The sequence below is a fragment of the Amphiura filiformis genome, chromosome 13 (assembly GCF_039555335.1).
Source record: "Amphiura filiformis chromosome 13, Afil_fr2py, whole genome shotgun sequence".
In the NCBI taxonomy this organism is placed as follows: Eukaryota; Metazoa; Echinodermata; class Ophiuroidea; order Amphilepidida; family Amphiuridae; genus Amphiura; species Amphiura filiformis.
This window is the reverse complement of record NC_092640.1, coordinates 64,834,391-64,850,128: the sequence shown is the minus strand read 5'-3', so window position 1 is coordinate 64,850,128 and position 15,738 is coordinate 64,834,391.

Here is a 15,738-nt window from a genome sequence, read left to right as displayed (position 1 = left end):
CCAATAGAAGATGTCGACGGAATTGGTCATTTCAGGCCTATATTGCTTAGTCGATAGAAGGTAAATTTGTATGAGCCTTTTTATTTTACATGTAAAGTCTATGGGGGTGACGATTAGAAATGGACGGCAATATTGAAAAACCCTCATTTTGGGCCATTTTAGACACTAAAATGCCCATAAAAAAGAATAGCACTTAGTTCGGATGTAAAATTCACACACAATGCTACCTGAGTGAGTACAAACATAATTAAATACATTTCATTCGGGGTATAGCAAAAACAAAAATTGTCCTATACCTTAATGGTTATGGAAAAAAGGTGCCTATCGAGCATATGTGGGATCAGCTGAAATAGACAGCGGAACTTACCGTATGGGAACATAATGCTATTTAATAAGCTCAATACATACTGTTTTCACACTATTGTGTAATTTTTTAAATGAACCTTCCATCGTTCAATACTTATAAGCTTACTCAAATTCTATATTCGTGTGCCAAGACCCATTGTAATTGATTTATTAGTTTTACAGATATCAGATAAAAAACGAGGAGAACTTGCTTTTTTTGAAGTGTTTATGGAAAGTGTTCCGACAAATTCAGAAGCTATGTCAAGGATAGACTGAATAAATTTCTTTTGCACAAAACCAGAATTTTGCTCATGATTCATGTTTTCGTCTATCATGGTCGACAACATTATCTGCAAAATGATGATAAATTAATGTCAAGGTTTACGAGATTATCGTAAGACACACTGTACTTATAAACATACCTTCAGAAGAAGTGAAGATAACTGGTGATGTTGTTCCAACATTACCTGAAACAAGAAGATTTTTCAAGTTGTAGATAAGGTTACAAAATGTTAAGCGCCGCTTTATGTCTTGCTTCTGCAGCGAGTGACAAAAAGTAAAATATATCTTTATTATCACAATTTGATACAGGGTGTCCAAGAATACTCTATACCGGAAAAGTCGAATATATTTAGTCTTCTTTTAATTTAACTAGCTAGGTAGTGGTCTACCTCATCTGCAGTTGTGAAAGGCCCACCTATATCTTTCAGTTTCTGAAGATCCTTATTTCTTCTCCTATCCACTGCCAAATTTGCGATTTTTTTGACAGTTAGATCTTCCTTGGTAAGCGCTTCCTGTTTCAGATTCCAGTCATTTATTATTTGCGGTATTTTGTGGTGTGCTATGTTGCTGTAGTATTTGTACGAGCCGGACGGTCCGCTGATTTGCATTTCACTTGTGCTGATGAAGCAGCTTTGAATTGCTTGGCTCCTCTACACCCGAGCTCATAAATTGTCCGTAAAGTTTAAGGATGCGAGTCTTTATACTTCTATTATGAATGGTATATACATTGCAAAATATCCAGTGTTCCTGTATTATGTCTCACAAGAGCGGTTTTCACTCACGCGATATGATGACGACATAATGTCAAACTATAGTTCAAGTGGCCAGTGTGTATAGATCAGAGATCCTAAAACTTCTGAAGAGGCCTTGGAGATGGTGGCGATGATCACCCAAAAATGTACACAGAAATACTTGAACAGGCAACCGTCCATAATATATCTGCAGAACGCAGTGTATGTTTCATCAATTAAAATACCGCAAATAATAAATGACTGGAATCTGAAACAGGAAGCGTTTACCAAGGAAGGTCTAAATGATTTTAATGCTGCTGTTGATGTTCTACTTACCAAGTAGGTTAGTTACAATATAAAACAGAAACTTTGACTTTAGTGAGTACTTAGCTCAATGAACTGGGATATCTGTGTGGATGTATATATACTCTTTTTTCCACTATAGTCTTCAATTGATTTATTAGTTTTGCCGATATCAGGCAAAAAAAGAGGAGAACTTATCTTTTTGACGTGTTTATGGAATTTTACTCATGATTCATGTTTATTATCTACAAAATGACAATAAATGAATGTCAAGGATGGTATCAGAAAAGGTTTACGAGATAGCTATTTTGAAGTATGTGTATCGTTCAAAGACATATTGTACTTTCAAACATACCTTCAGAAGAAGTGAAGATAACTGGTGATGTTGTTCCCAAATTATCTGAAACAAGAAGATTTTTCAAGTTTTAGATAAGTTTACAAATGTTAAGCGCCGCTTTGTCTTGTTTAAGCAGCGAGTGACAAAAAGTAAAATACATCTTTATTATCACAATTTGATACAGGGTGTTCAAGAATGATCTATACTGGAAAAGTTGAATTTATTTAGGTATGAAGAAGATTCTAAGATCTACATATTGAGCTTTTAGATTTTAGAAAGTGGGCGTTTTTAATAGAAGTTACAGGATATTGCAAGTATTGACGAAACAACCTATTTGGAAAATGTTATGCAGGTACATTTGTTGTGTCCTGTTCTTACCTCCACTAAATAGTCAATATCTATCCTTGCAATCCTTGTATGGAATAAAGGATTTCTTACGCTTGAGTGACCTTATAGTATTCTTTCTTTTGTGGCAATTTTGAAGATAAACATTGTGGAGTTTCTTCATTTTAAATGACGGCGTAGTTGGATATGTCATATTAAGAAGATAGAGAAAGTTTGTCCTTAGTGGTGCAGCATTTATTTATGTCCTCCATATATTGGCGTATTTCCTCTAAAAGATTGTAACAGTACAGTACCGCTGTACGATAGTGATAAAGTATCCACGTGTTATGATGCCTTTGCGCTGTAAATTACACAAATGCAGTTTTCGTCCATTTTCAGTAATATCAATGTCACGTCAAAACCAAAAAATCTATTTCCATGAAAACCACGAAATAAGTAGGAGTCATGTGTGCCATTGTATTGCACTTATTAAAGTTAGATACACTGTTGACTATATATTTTTAATATTTTTCAAACACAGTATAGATCATTCTGGAACACCCTGTATATACCCTAGTATCATCATAATTCATCATCACATCAGCAATATCAATATCATCATCATTATAATTCAAACTGAAATGATCGAGCACATGCGACATCCAAGCCTGTTGAAAGCTGACAACGAGCTCTCAAGTACAGCATAATGCATACAATGCGCGGTTAGCTTTTGTTCTGATTATTGCAAACTTGTGTTGTTCCACATCTAAGTCTGTGTGACAACTGGTAACAAGCTTGTTGCAACTTTGCAATAAACTTTGTGTTACGATGTTGCAGAAATACTCCTCAATTCCGTATATGGAATGCCTTATAATGTTTTATTTATCACTCACCTGCTGGACACTCTTAGAACCACATAGCCAATCAGAAAAGTCGTTAGAAAAATACGCGGAGTGCATTAATATTGTATAATTGCACAGGCGCGCACTCCGCGTATTAGGATTGATTAATTTTCCTTGCGGGTTGATGCATTTATATTTGCTTGTATTTTCCAACATTTTTAGTGAAAATTTTTTTATAAAATTAGCAAAAATCACAGCTTTTTTTCTCGTGTATGAAATAGGTTAATAAATGCGTATTACTTGTTGCTCGAGAAATTTTACACAATAATGCACTTGTACTGAGTTGTTGATGCGTCTAATGCACCCCCCCCCCCCTTCGGGGCTCGTGCATTAGACGCAGAACCATCTCAGTACGCGTGCATTATTTTGTACAATTTCACTCTCAACAAGTAAGACGCATTCATTAACCTATAATTATTAATAACTTACCTGTTGGGCCGAAAGTATTTGCTGGATATGCGTAAGACGATGAACCCTTAATCGCATACACACTCACGTAAAATCTTGCTGTGTGATTAGTATGCAATACGGTATGTTGTCCTGTGTTCAAGTTGCTTCGTAGACAGCACATTGACTCATTAGGCATCATGATAATATCGGAGCTGACGTCCTCAAAAGGGGACAAATCTAAGTATGTTCCGCTTATAAAGTCGCAGTGTATCACAACATTCCCTCATTTCAAATATATAGTTTTGGTTTCTCTTTTGTTCAGAAACCAAAAATCAAGGGATTAAAAAGTAGAGCTGATCTGATCTGCAATCATAACACTATTATGCTGGGAGGACACAGTATAGGGTATATAACCAGAAGTATACAATAGCCTATTGTGCTAACATAATTATTATCATGATTGATATCGGAAATCTATCCTGCGGACGACAGTTGATGCTCTCTGTCGAAGATAGGTGGCATATTACACTCACGAGTTCTACGCCTAGAAATCATATCCATGAGCGTATACTGAAGGATGGGGTGGGGGTGGGGAATTTGTTTGTTTGTATGAAAAACATAAACGATGCATGGAGATGATTTGATTATGAATTAGTTTATTATCCCCGGAAGCACAACCCATACCTCTTTAAGAGGGGGCCCTCCCTATATAACCACCTCTTTCCTAAATTACCCCTTTCCCCTCCTCCTCCCCTACATTCGATATCTTCATCTCGAGCTCTCCTCCCCTTCTCTTTCACTTCCAATGCTCTCTCTCATATGTTTCTCTCTCTCCGGCCCATATCCCCTTGCCCTTCAACCCCCCCCCCCACACACACACACACACACCCCCCCCCCAATCTTCTCCCCTCTATCTTCTACTTTTGCAGTAAAAATTGCTTCAGTAAAAGTCATTAGGTTATTAGAGGTCATATAATGGCCTTCCATCGATTCTGGTACATGGGATTAAGGACATGAATCGATTTTGTTTATAGCACCTATACAATTACAGTAGTGGCCCTTTTGTAATGTCGAATGCAAATATTTCGATGGTCTATATATTTTCACAGTGAAATCAGCTTAGGCTATTTCGTAGTCTCAAGCCAATGCTTTCAAACTAAATCAATGCTTTCAAATGTAGACTGTTTTGTTCGACTTCTCTGCTCGTGAATATTGCACTGCGAAATTTAAACATTTCTTTTGTATACTTAGATCAGGTAACTCGAAAATCCTGTAATTTTATTCGTCACACCACTTATAAGAAACTGAAACCAAAACCGAAACTACCTGTCACAAATGTTTAGTTTTAAACAAAAGGTAGAAACAAAGAGATCGATATCTTGTAATTCAAGTGGTTAGGCAGGACAATAGGAAACCACGTGACCAAAACCAAAACCAAAACTAAAACTATATATTTGAAATGAGGCATTGATGTAATATGCGTGTTCCTGACCATACTCAATTACAGGAAAGGTCACGTAATTAACAAAAGCTGTGATTGGTGGGACAAAAAGCATTGATGGATCACCTCGTTGAGGATCATTTAGACTGGCGCTTTTCATATACTGTACTACCATGACGGGCTGATCTGATGTAAATGACACAATGGTGTCTCCTACGATATCTTCTTCGTGAAAGGACTCGGCTGCAATGTGTATAATGCTGCCGTTAGAGATGTGCAATGTCGATGAAAAGTTTGTAGTGAATACTCTGTAAACGTAGCCGTCATTTAAACTTTGAAAAGGAGCCAGAGTATACTGGTACCCCCAACTTTGAACAGGTGGTAGTTGTTCCATTATGCCATCGGTACAACACGCATTGGGTATCATTGTTTGTACACCTGATATCATCGCAATTGGCTTATCACTTTGCACAACTGTTCCTGATAGGTCATCACGCAAGATACCGTCAAACCGGTAACCTTCGTTTTTCTTGAGAATTATTTGAAATGTTTTTCCTCTAAGTGTTTTGATATTCACTGATGTATTCGGGTATATTCGTCGGCCGTATCACATACTGACGTATTCGACATTTTTAACATTTTTGAGAAAATTGGTAAATTAGTTTGTTATATTCTACTCTATATATTCACCAAAAACCATGCCTCAAAGTGGCTTAATTACTAAGATATTAATTAATTTAATTTTGACGTATTTACAAAACCTTGAAATGTCTGTATCACATAACGACGTATTTGCCGATCACCTATACTGCGCAAGCCCAGTATATCGTATCTGCAATTTGAAGAATTTGCCGTTTCACATACTGACGTATTTGCGCGACGTATTTGCGCGACTTTGTCATAACACGATAAAATCGCTGTTTTGTCCTTTTCACATACTGACGTATTTGCGCAACTGTTTCACATACTGACGTATTTGCGCGACGTATTTGTCATTTGAACAGCGAAATTGTCATTAGTCCTTTTCACATAGTGACGTATTTTATTTAATATTGTTTTTTTGCAGAATAAGTTATGCTCTGATAGTAATAAGTGAATTATATTGAAAATATAGTATATTCGCGTTACTGCTAACCTGGTTTTAATCGACAATAATGTTTTAATCAAGATTATGAAGCAAATGAAAATCTCTAAATTTTCAAGTTCAATTTTCTCGAAATGCGTATTTTGCAAATACGTCAGTATGTGATGCGGCCGACGAATTGACGAGACGCAGAAGAATGACGGGTAATCTATGTTTTGGGGTCGGTAGGATGCTACATGGTATTGCGTGCCTAGTTGTGAAGATGGAAAAACAACAAACCCATCACCTCCAAAGAACTCATTATCTATAACATGGACAGAAATCTTGCCTGACGACCTTACTATAACGGTGTTGTTATGTTTTTGAATACCTGGGTGGATACGTACATCTAAACCGACCGTACCAGGGGACAGACGGATAATAGCAGGAATATCTTTTGTAATGGAGTTGGCTACCTCATAGCCAACGACAGGAATTGATAACGTAGTGGACACTGGTGCAGTTGAAGACGTTGCCAAATACACGTGTGGGTAGTATGATTGTTGAAATAGAGGATGATAGGTTGGTATACAAAAGACAAATTCATTTTCCGACAGCGCGTCTTCCTCGCCTGAATCTGTTGAAAACAAACATACTAAATTAGTTCTAATTGTTGATTTACAAATTATAACACGCAGACAAAGAAATATCCGGCCTTTTTGTAATTCTTTGTAATCCCTTTGTTTAGTTCGCCAATCATAAGTTTTAAGTAACAGAGCTACTTGAATAGGCCTACCCAGCAATCATAAAACGGGTTATATAAATGGTATAAAAAAGGTATGAAGCTTTTAATACCGTTGCAAAGACATTTTTTTAAATTGATGCAAAACATAGGAATTTGCCAAAATATTTTGCATAAATGCTTGCAAGACATACAGTAAGCCAAATAATTAAGGTACCAGTTACGTTCACCCCCTGTATATCCTGAATAATTGCAGATATGTCATAATTGGAACAAACAGCCAATAGCCACATCTTTTAGCTCGAATTTAAGACCTCATTCGATGAAATTGTTCAAGCAATAAAGACACGACGATCCAAAAACCCAAGGAAGATGTTAATTTAAAAGTTGCAGTTTGCCGCATTGCATGGCCTATTGATTTGTACACAAAGCGTTCGCGAACAAGAGAAAGTAGCGTCGTGCTTTCATTGATTAGCACGAAAAACTAGCGTCGTGCTTTCATTGATTAGAACACAAACGTGTAACTTTTTATTTCGTATCTTTTTTAGGTTTTAGATCACTGTTTCTTTAATTCTGAATCAATTTCAACAAATAAGGTCTTAAATCAGAGCTAAAGAGTACAGGCATCGGCTGCTTCTTTTAATTTTGACATATTTGTCTTTGTTTAGGATATACAGTGGTAAACACAACTGGTACCTTAATTCTTTTGCTTACTGTATTTTACAATAACAGTTTGACAACATTAAATGTTGTTGTTGTTGTGTTTTTTAAAACGTTTTAAAAACGTTTTCATGACCTGATATCATTTTCAACATTTTACGGTCACCGACTTGACAGATGTTCCCATATTACATATTTGGTTCCAGACGATTGCTGGGAAACGGTAATAATTATGTTTTTGAAAAGCGTTTTATCACGAAGTGTTACTGCGCCAGATACACCATATCGGAGCTACTCTCAAAAGTACATAGTTTATGATAGCCGTCAGCCACGAGCCAACCATGGAGTAACTAACAGCTCCGGTGTACAACAACAGCCAAACGATTCATTGACCGAAAACAACTCACCATACGCGTAATCGGTCGCGTACTAGTAGTGAGCGTACTTACCTATTTTTAGCAAAGCGAACTTTTTAATCACGCAACAAAATGATAGTAGTTTTACAAGGCATTCTGAACATTTTCAGACACATAGAGCGAGAAGGGTCACTTGTCGATGTCACGGAGAAAACTTTGAGCAAGAGACTGCGATCACTGCAATAAAAGTACATAGAAGGACGGACCCTCACCGTTGTACCAACAGCTGCCCAAAATATAGAAAATCCAAAAATCTGCAGTGCTTCATATATAATTAGTATTATTAGTATACCATTTTTGGTCTATTGCGACTTCATGAAATGGAAGAAGAACGGGCTTTGGCGTAGCTAGGGGTTGTGGTGTTCGGGGCCAAGGATACATAATGCCCCCCCGTCCCTGAAACAATTTTCTCGTTCTCCTGGCATATAGTTTTAACCTGGTTCAGACTCAAATCAATAATGCTAAACCAGTAAAAAATAATTATTCGCGTTTCTCCTAATCAATTCAATAGGTGCATGTATTAGTCAGCATCGAGCATTAACAAAATTGAGATTGCACTGGATATTGAATGTCTAAAGCCACAGGATTATGAATTCAGAGGTCCTCTTTTTCGACAGGATTGCAAAAAATAGATATTGCGCAATAATGATGATATTATTTAATAATAATCAAATTTCGGTGAAAAATGCTTCATTTTTTTCTTCCATATATGAATAGAACTACTCTTTCCATTTCAATTTATTTGGAAGCACTGTGCTAAACAGTGTTATGAAGCTTTGAATTTTATTTTTCCTATTGACATGTGAATTTAATTTGACAAGAGAATTTAATTTGTTGTTGTTTAATTTGTATCAATCCAAAATGCCCGTCAAGTTATAACATTTTAAAATATTGTTCTTAGATGATCTACTCGAGTGATTTAAATTATTTGGAAATGGGTTTAAAAATCCTTGAAGTCACGTCGCAGGGCTACACGTTGACAACTTAACTTTCAAAAGGAGCTTCATCGGACCGACCTTACCCCCCAGTGGACTGCCAAGGAGAGAGCTCTTTCCGTGGAGGCGGTACAAGCCGGGAGAAGACAACGAGATTAAAAAAAGAAGAGTGTTTCAGATGTAGGTTTGCCTCCGGCATGTTTGCTTTTTCTTGCTCGACCTTTTTATTTGCACTGCACTGAAGAGGAAGTTTCAAGAGTTTGAACAAGCAAGGACATCCTGAATGGAAATCTCAATCGTAGTGCACTGTGAGATTGCCCGGGGCTACTGTATAGCTGAGAATAACAGTTCATTCTTTGATCAAGTTGATAGATGGCGGGGTTGCTACATGTGACAGGATTCTCCGTAATGTAAAACAACAACAAAAGTTTTCGATTTCAAAACGCAAGCTTGGTTTTCAATACGCACGCTTACGGTTATCATGTTCTTTCAACACATTTATTCAAGTGCAAGCCTTCAACTTGGTTTTTATAGAAACCAAAAATAAGGAGAGATATTCATTATTTTCTACCCCGGTATTCAAATATCCATCGTCTGAATATCAAATTGCAGATACACCACTCTACGCCTGTTCAAAACTCGGCTGCCAAATTTCCTTAGGGGCTGTGCAATAATTATGAGTCCCCCGGGGAGGGGGAGGGGGTAAATTTCCAAACGGCTCGCCAAAAATTGCTCACCCCTCCCCTCTCGGCCCGCCAAAAAATCGCCTCCCCTCTCGGCCCGCCAAAAACTTACCAACTGTAAATGGTCTATATACATGTTGCGAGTGTAGCGAGCAGCAAAATTTGCATATTTAAGCGTTTCCGTACGGTTTTCCTAAACCTTTTTAGAGCGTTTTATTTAAAGGGCGCCCCAATAATGTGTGCCAAAAATCGCTTGCCCCCCCCCTCTCGGCTTGCTAAAAATTACTTGCCCCCCCATTTGGCTCGCCAAAATTTCTCCCCCAATTTTACCCTCCCCCACAGCCCCTTAGCTCACCTAGAAAGGATAAGAGCGCGAACGGTTACTTCAAATTATCTCATTGCATGTGGTTTAATCGTTCAGAAATTCTATAGAGACAGTGAGACACTGCTTTATTGTCTAAGCCTCAACAATATAGGATTTTTATTCTGTTTGGTCGTTACTAACAATATAACTCTATTTTGTCAATTTTGATATAGCAGCGGTTTCCCGCCTGTACAATATAATTATTTACACGGCGTTGTCGCTGTGTAGTATAGAAACTGTGAATGCACAAGGGGGTATTTCTAGCATTTAAGCATACGCCTATTTTCCCACCGGCTCCGAGCAATATTATCTAGAAATAGAATATATAGCGTGCATTTTATCTAGATTCTGTTGTCTATCGTGCCGATTTCAGATAACATCGCTATGAATGGTATATAACGACCAAAAGATAAATGACTGACTATCATTGACGACTGAGTTCCCGAGTCTAAGAAAAATCTAACAAAATACAATGGAAAAATTGAACTGAGGCACTTGAAGTATATAACAGGTTGCACTGCAACGTTTAATTTTACATAACTTACAGCTAACGGCTACGGCAGTAATAACCAACACAGGTAGCAAAGATTGAATCCTCATCATTGTTTAACTTTGCAATTATGTCTATTTTTGTAAGTAACACAGCTAAAACAATTCTCAAGATTTTTCCAATGACATGCACTCTACTGGAGCATGGTGGTCTGTACAGTGAGTGTACACTTAGTATTCCTTTTTATGACAAGTAAGTTGCGTCTTTGGTTTTTTTGAATGCATGCTACACTAGTCATAATATAAAGTTTTAGCATAAATACTCATAATGTGCCCTTGGGTTTTTTATATCCGGGTTTATCACAAAAGCATAGTACAATAGAGAGTAAAACCATAACCATGATGGGACAGCCCTGATCCTTACATCATCTTTACATAAATAGCATTAATTCTATGAGTAAATATAGTATGAAACGTCGTCTACTGACACATAAAATTACTGGTTTGTGTAATTTACAGTTATTTACCTTCTACCTTCTGCTACCACAAATCAATTAGTTGGTTAGTTAGCCACATAAATTTTATAATATATATTTCTTGTGATAAAGTCATAGTGATTGCAATTATAAACTTGTATTTAGGCTAAAAACTAAAAATATGTGCAAAATTATATATATCTATGCAAACTCCGACAAATGTTACCCATCATCAAAACAGACCACTTCGCGGCAGAAATTAAGATGGAGATTGCAACACTATGATAAACTGCTGGGTTTTAGCTTTAAAATGAAACCTTACTTGTTGAAATCAGATACAGTAAAAAGGTTTTATGTGACAAAACAAGCTCAAATTTCTTTTTATTTTCTTTACATTTTTTTCATTTTCTTTTATTCTTATCTGCTAATGCAAAATCGAGCCATTTATGGACAAAATCTAACGTTTTGAAGTAACAAATGATAAAAATAAAAAAATCCCTAGTCATTTTCAGATCGAATATCACAACAGACCAGGGTGTAGACAGCTTTCTCGGTCGGGTGCGGCAAAATAAAAATTTGACGGGGAAGAAAATCATTTGGTTGTATCATTTTGACCTGGTATTCAGTGGCATCATACTTATAGCAGGGTTTTTAGAGAAGCTGTGAAAAAGGACTTTATTTGTGCGTATACACTGTAAATCTAATGTGTTTAGGTTCTAAATGTCCAGCTTTTAACACTTTTTAAACATGTACACCCTTTGTAAACACATAAAAGTGTTTAGGAATACCTGAAACTGTTGTTTTCCATATTTTCAAGAAACGATTGATATTTTTGGAAACCCCTACTCCTAATCATCACAAATCCAAAATAAAATAATTACTGTCTCTTTGGTTTACAAGTTATTGCACTTTTAAATGTGTATCTAAACGAATGCTAGACACTTATACCCCCACCCTAAACACCATGTTTAGCTTGTGTTTATTTTTATATATCTTCGAAACGGGCCTGACTTGGTGCTGTGCTCGCTCATGTCGGGCATTATCTGAGATTGCGGCATTCGCTTGTTCCATGGTCAAACGACGCCTGGATAACCCAAAAGAAACGGATATGCCTCTTGTGCATCGCAAATTGACCGAGACGGAGTGCTATATTTTGTCTTTTTGCAGTTGAGAAAAAAATGTAAAAGCCACCAAATTAATTCACCATCTTTACAAAGTACGAAGATGGGTTTGCTGATGAAGCAGCTTTGAATTGCTTGGCTCCTCTACACCCGAGCTCATACATTTTCCGTAAAGTTTAAGGGCTGGGGTATGAACGTTTGGACAGTATTTATTGTGGGACATTAGAGCACATCAGACATATCGAATTTCATTCTGAATACGAAGAATGTCATTCTGATATCAAATAATTTTGATTTTTTGAAATTCGCAATTTAATACACATTTTATGGCAAATCATTAAAAATTGATATTTTGATATTTAACAGTACTTGAAGTAAACTTTATAAATCTGATGATTTATACTTAAAGTGTATGTAGGTGGGATGAAAAGTTGACGATCAATTGAAAATTTTGACCTTTCGTATTGAAGATATGGATTTTTTTTCCAAAACACCAAAAAAAATTAGGCCTTTTTGGGAAAAAAATCCATATCTTCAATATGAAAGGTCAAAATTTTCAATTGACGCGATTCCAAATACAGCGCGCCACCTACGATAACGCCTGGCTGATCTACTTCGCGCAGAGCATCATGGGTAAAAGTCGACATCCATGACGCGTCGACGATGAACCATCGATCGACCAAGGAAACGGAAACGAGTGTTGCTATCGATTACTCATTACTCAACCACTTTTGTTTATTTACGTTGATGATGATCAGCTGTTGATTCAACCCTCCGACGATTTTTTTTTTTTTTTCATTTCTGCCTCCTTTTTAAAGTTAATTTCGACAGTCATGGTTTAGGCCTAGGCCTACTCTGTGAATGTTCAGAGTGTTAGGCTTATTCCCACATAAAATAATGGGCATCAATTAAACCCTTATTTTCAAACTTTTCCTAACTTTCCGAGGCGCTTGGGAAAATACTTTAGGCTCTCGTTTACAAGAAAAGAAAACACTTTCAGGTCTTTAAACTTTGTTGTAAGTAGGGCTATAATAGACTTGATTAAAAAAAAAAATATGATTGGGGATAGGCCTACTTAGACCCTCATGCATATATCCTTTAAAAACCAATTTTAAACCTTGTTTGTTTTTAGTAAAGTAGGCCTAATTCGCAATATTTAGAATAACGAAATATTCAATACATATTTTAACAGCATGGACAGCGTAAAGCATTTTTTTAATGTGTTTTTTTTTCTGCCTCCTTTTAAAAGTTAATTTCGACAGACATGGTTTAGGCCTAGCTCTGTGAATGTTCAGAGTGTTAGGCCTATTCCCACACAAAATAATGGGCATCAATTAAACCCTTATTTTCAAACTTTTCCGAGCCCGATCCGAGGCGCTTGGGAAAATACTTTAGGCTCTCGTTTACAAGAAAAGAAAACAGTGAAAAATATGGTTGGGGATAGGCCTACTTTATATATAGGCCTATCCTTTAAAAAAAAAACAATTTTTAAACCTTGTTAGTTTTAAGTAAAGTAGGCCTAATTTTCAATATTTAGACGAACGAAATATTCAATACATATTTTAACAGCATGGACAGCGTAAAGCATTTTTTTTAATACGATTAAAACGTTTTCGAATTTCAAATGTAGGCCTACTCTATTCCTATTCAACCATCTACGGTTAAAACTCGATGTCAAAAATGTTGATGTCTCTGATCGACCATCTAGGCCTATAAACCCGATGTCAAAATGTCAATTTTCGAGTTGAAAATAGCAAATGCTTTTGATGCAAGACAATTTCAAACAGGTAATTTAATCTAAAACTCAAATTCGTGCCTTTTTTATTTCTTGATTGGATAACTTTTCCCATAATTATTACCATACATATGATTAAGATAAAAGCGTTTGGTTTTCATAAATGTTTTGAACGCTTGTCTTATTTTTATTTTTATTATTTTTCTTGCTAACCTAGGCCTATCGAGATGTTTTACATTTATAACCTTTTTAACAAACTTGAATAGATATTATAAGCATTTTCGTGTGACGTTTTGAAACGCTCTTTGTAGCATGATGTAGGCCTACTGTATGATCATAAAAGGTCGTAAATTTAGAAGCCATTTCCTTCTATATAGCCCTATAAATAAAACACTTTGGCCCCAATGTATAATGTCGGGAGAAAATAATACTTGCACTAAACAAATAAACCTGTTAATTTTTAAAATAAACTCTCGTGGTGCAATTCTGTCAACAAAATTACATAGGCTTATGAACCGGGGGCTTGGGATTCAGCCCCCTCAATAAATTTGGTGCGGGAGCTCGAATAGCCCTACCCTTCTGTATGAATAGGCACGTTTTCATTTTCAAAGTACACAATGCCGTAAAGGTTGGACTACACTACAGTTCAGTTCTTTTCACAGTGTTGACTTATAATTTCATGAGAAAGAAAAAGAAAATGGGAAAGATTTTAATCTTTCCCATTTTCTTTTTCTTTTTAAAAAAACATGTATCCAATTGAATATTTAGTCGAAAAAGTTTGATTTTCAATGTTGTGCCGACCGATAATATGACTAAAAAGAAACTCATTCCAACCAACGTGTGCTATTTGGGAGTAGGCCTAGGCCTACATTAAGAGTAAATTTCCTTGGGTTATGAATTATAAAAGGGGAAAGATGAAATAAAGATGGTATGACATGCAAGAAAGCGGAAGTAAAAATAAAATATGAAAAAGAAACCTGAATTAATATTAAAATCGGGCATGACAATTGTCAAATTTAAACCTTAATTGTGACACGATCTGGTTCATGGGGGCCAAAGGAGGCATTTTTGAAAATTGTGTTACTGTAATTAGGCTATCATTTTAAATTGAAAACACCAAAGGTCTAGCATACTTGGTTCTAAAGTTTATAAAGTTTTTTCATGCAGATTTTCTTGATATGCCTTAAAATAATGATCTTTTAAAATTCATGTACTCTTTTGCAGTTTGAAACTTTCTTCATCTTTATTATAATGCTAGAACTCTATGAGGTATTGTTGAACTTATGCATTAAAGTCTCAAATTGAAATATTAACAAAAAATAAATGCTATTTTTATGCGGTAAGCTATGCCTACAAAGTGTTTTTATTGCGATCGTAATTTTTTAAATGTTTGATAGTAATATAAATAAAAATACAAATTTAGGCTAAAAATAAAATAAGGACAAATCAAACAATTACAATAATAACAAAAACGGCAAACCAATGTGATGCATGTTTATAAGTAATGAGTATTAAGAATCTTTTTAAAATTTACTTGAATTTCTTTGCTGTAGGCCTATCCCGCGCGGCGGGCCGCTATAAGCGCCTTCGTTCCAAAAAAAAAACCACATTTTTAGTAAATGTAGGCCGATTACAAAAACGCAACACCTATAGTATGGATGTTGGTGTTATATTATTATCGTATTGAACAAACAATAAATTCAGAAAGAATTAAAACAATTTATTCTAATAACCAAAATAAAACCTATGCGTTTTCCATTTAAAAAAAAGGCTACTTCGCATTGACTAGGCTCGCGCGTATCGGACTGAAAAGCATCGTAAAGTTTAAAAACAAAAAAGGGCGGTTTAGAAAATGGGATAACAAAAAGTTAACACCTAGAAAAGGACATCTATGAATATCAAACTGCAATATTTCACATCAACACAGAAAGTCTCAAAAAATTTCAAAAAGTACTACAAAACATTGTGTTTTTAGAGTAATCACAAACATGGTCAGCTA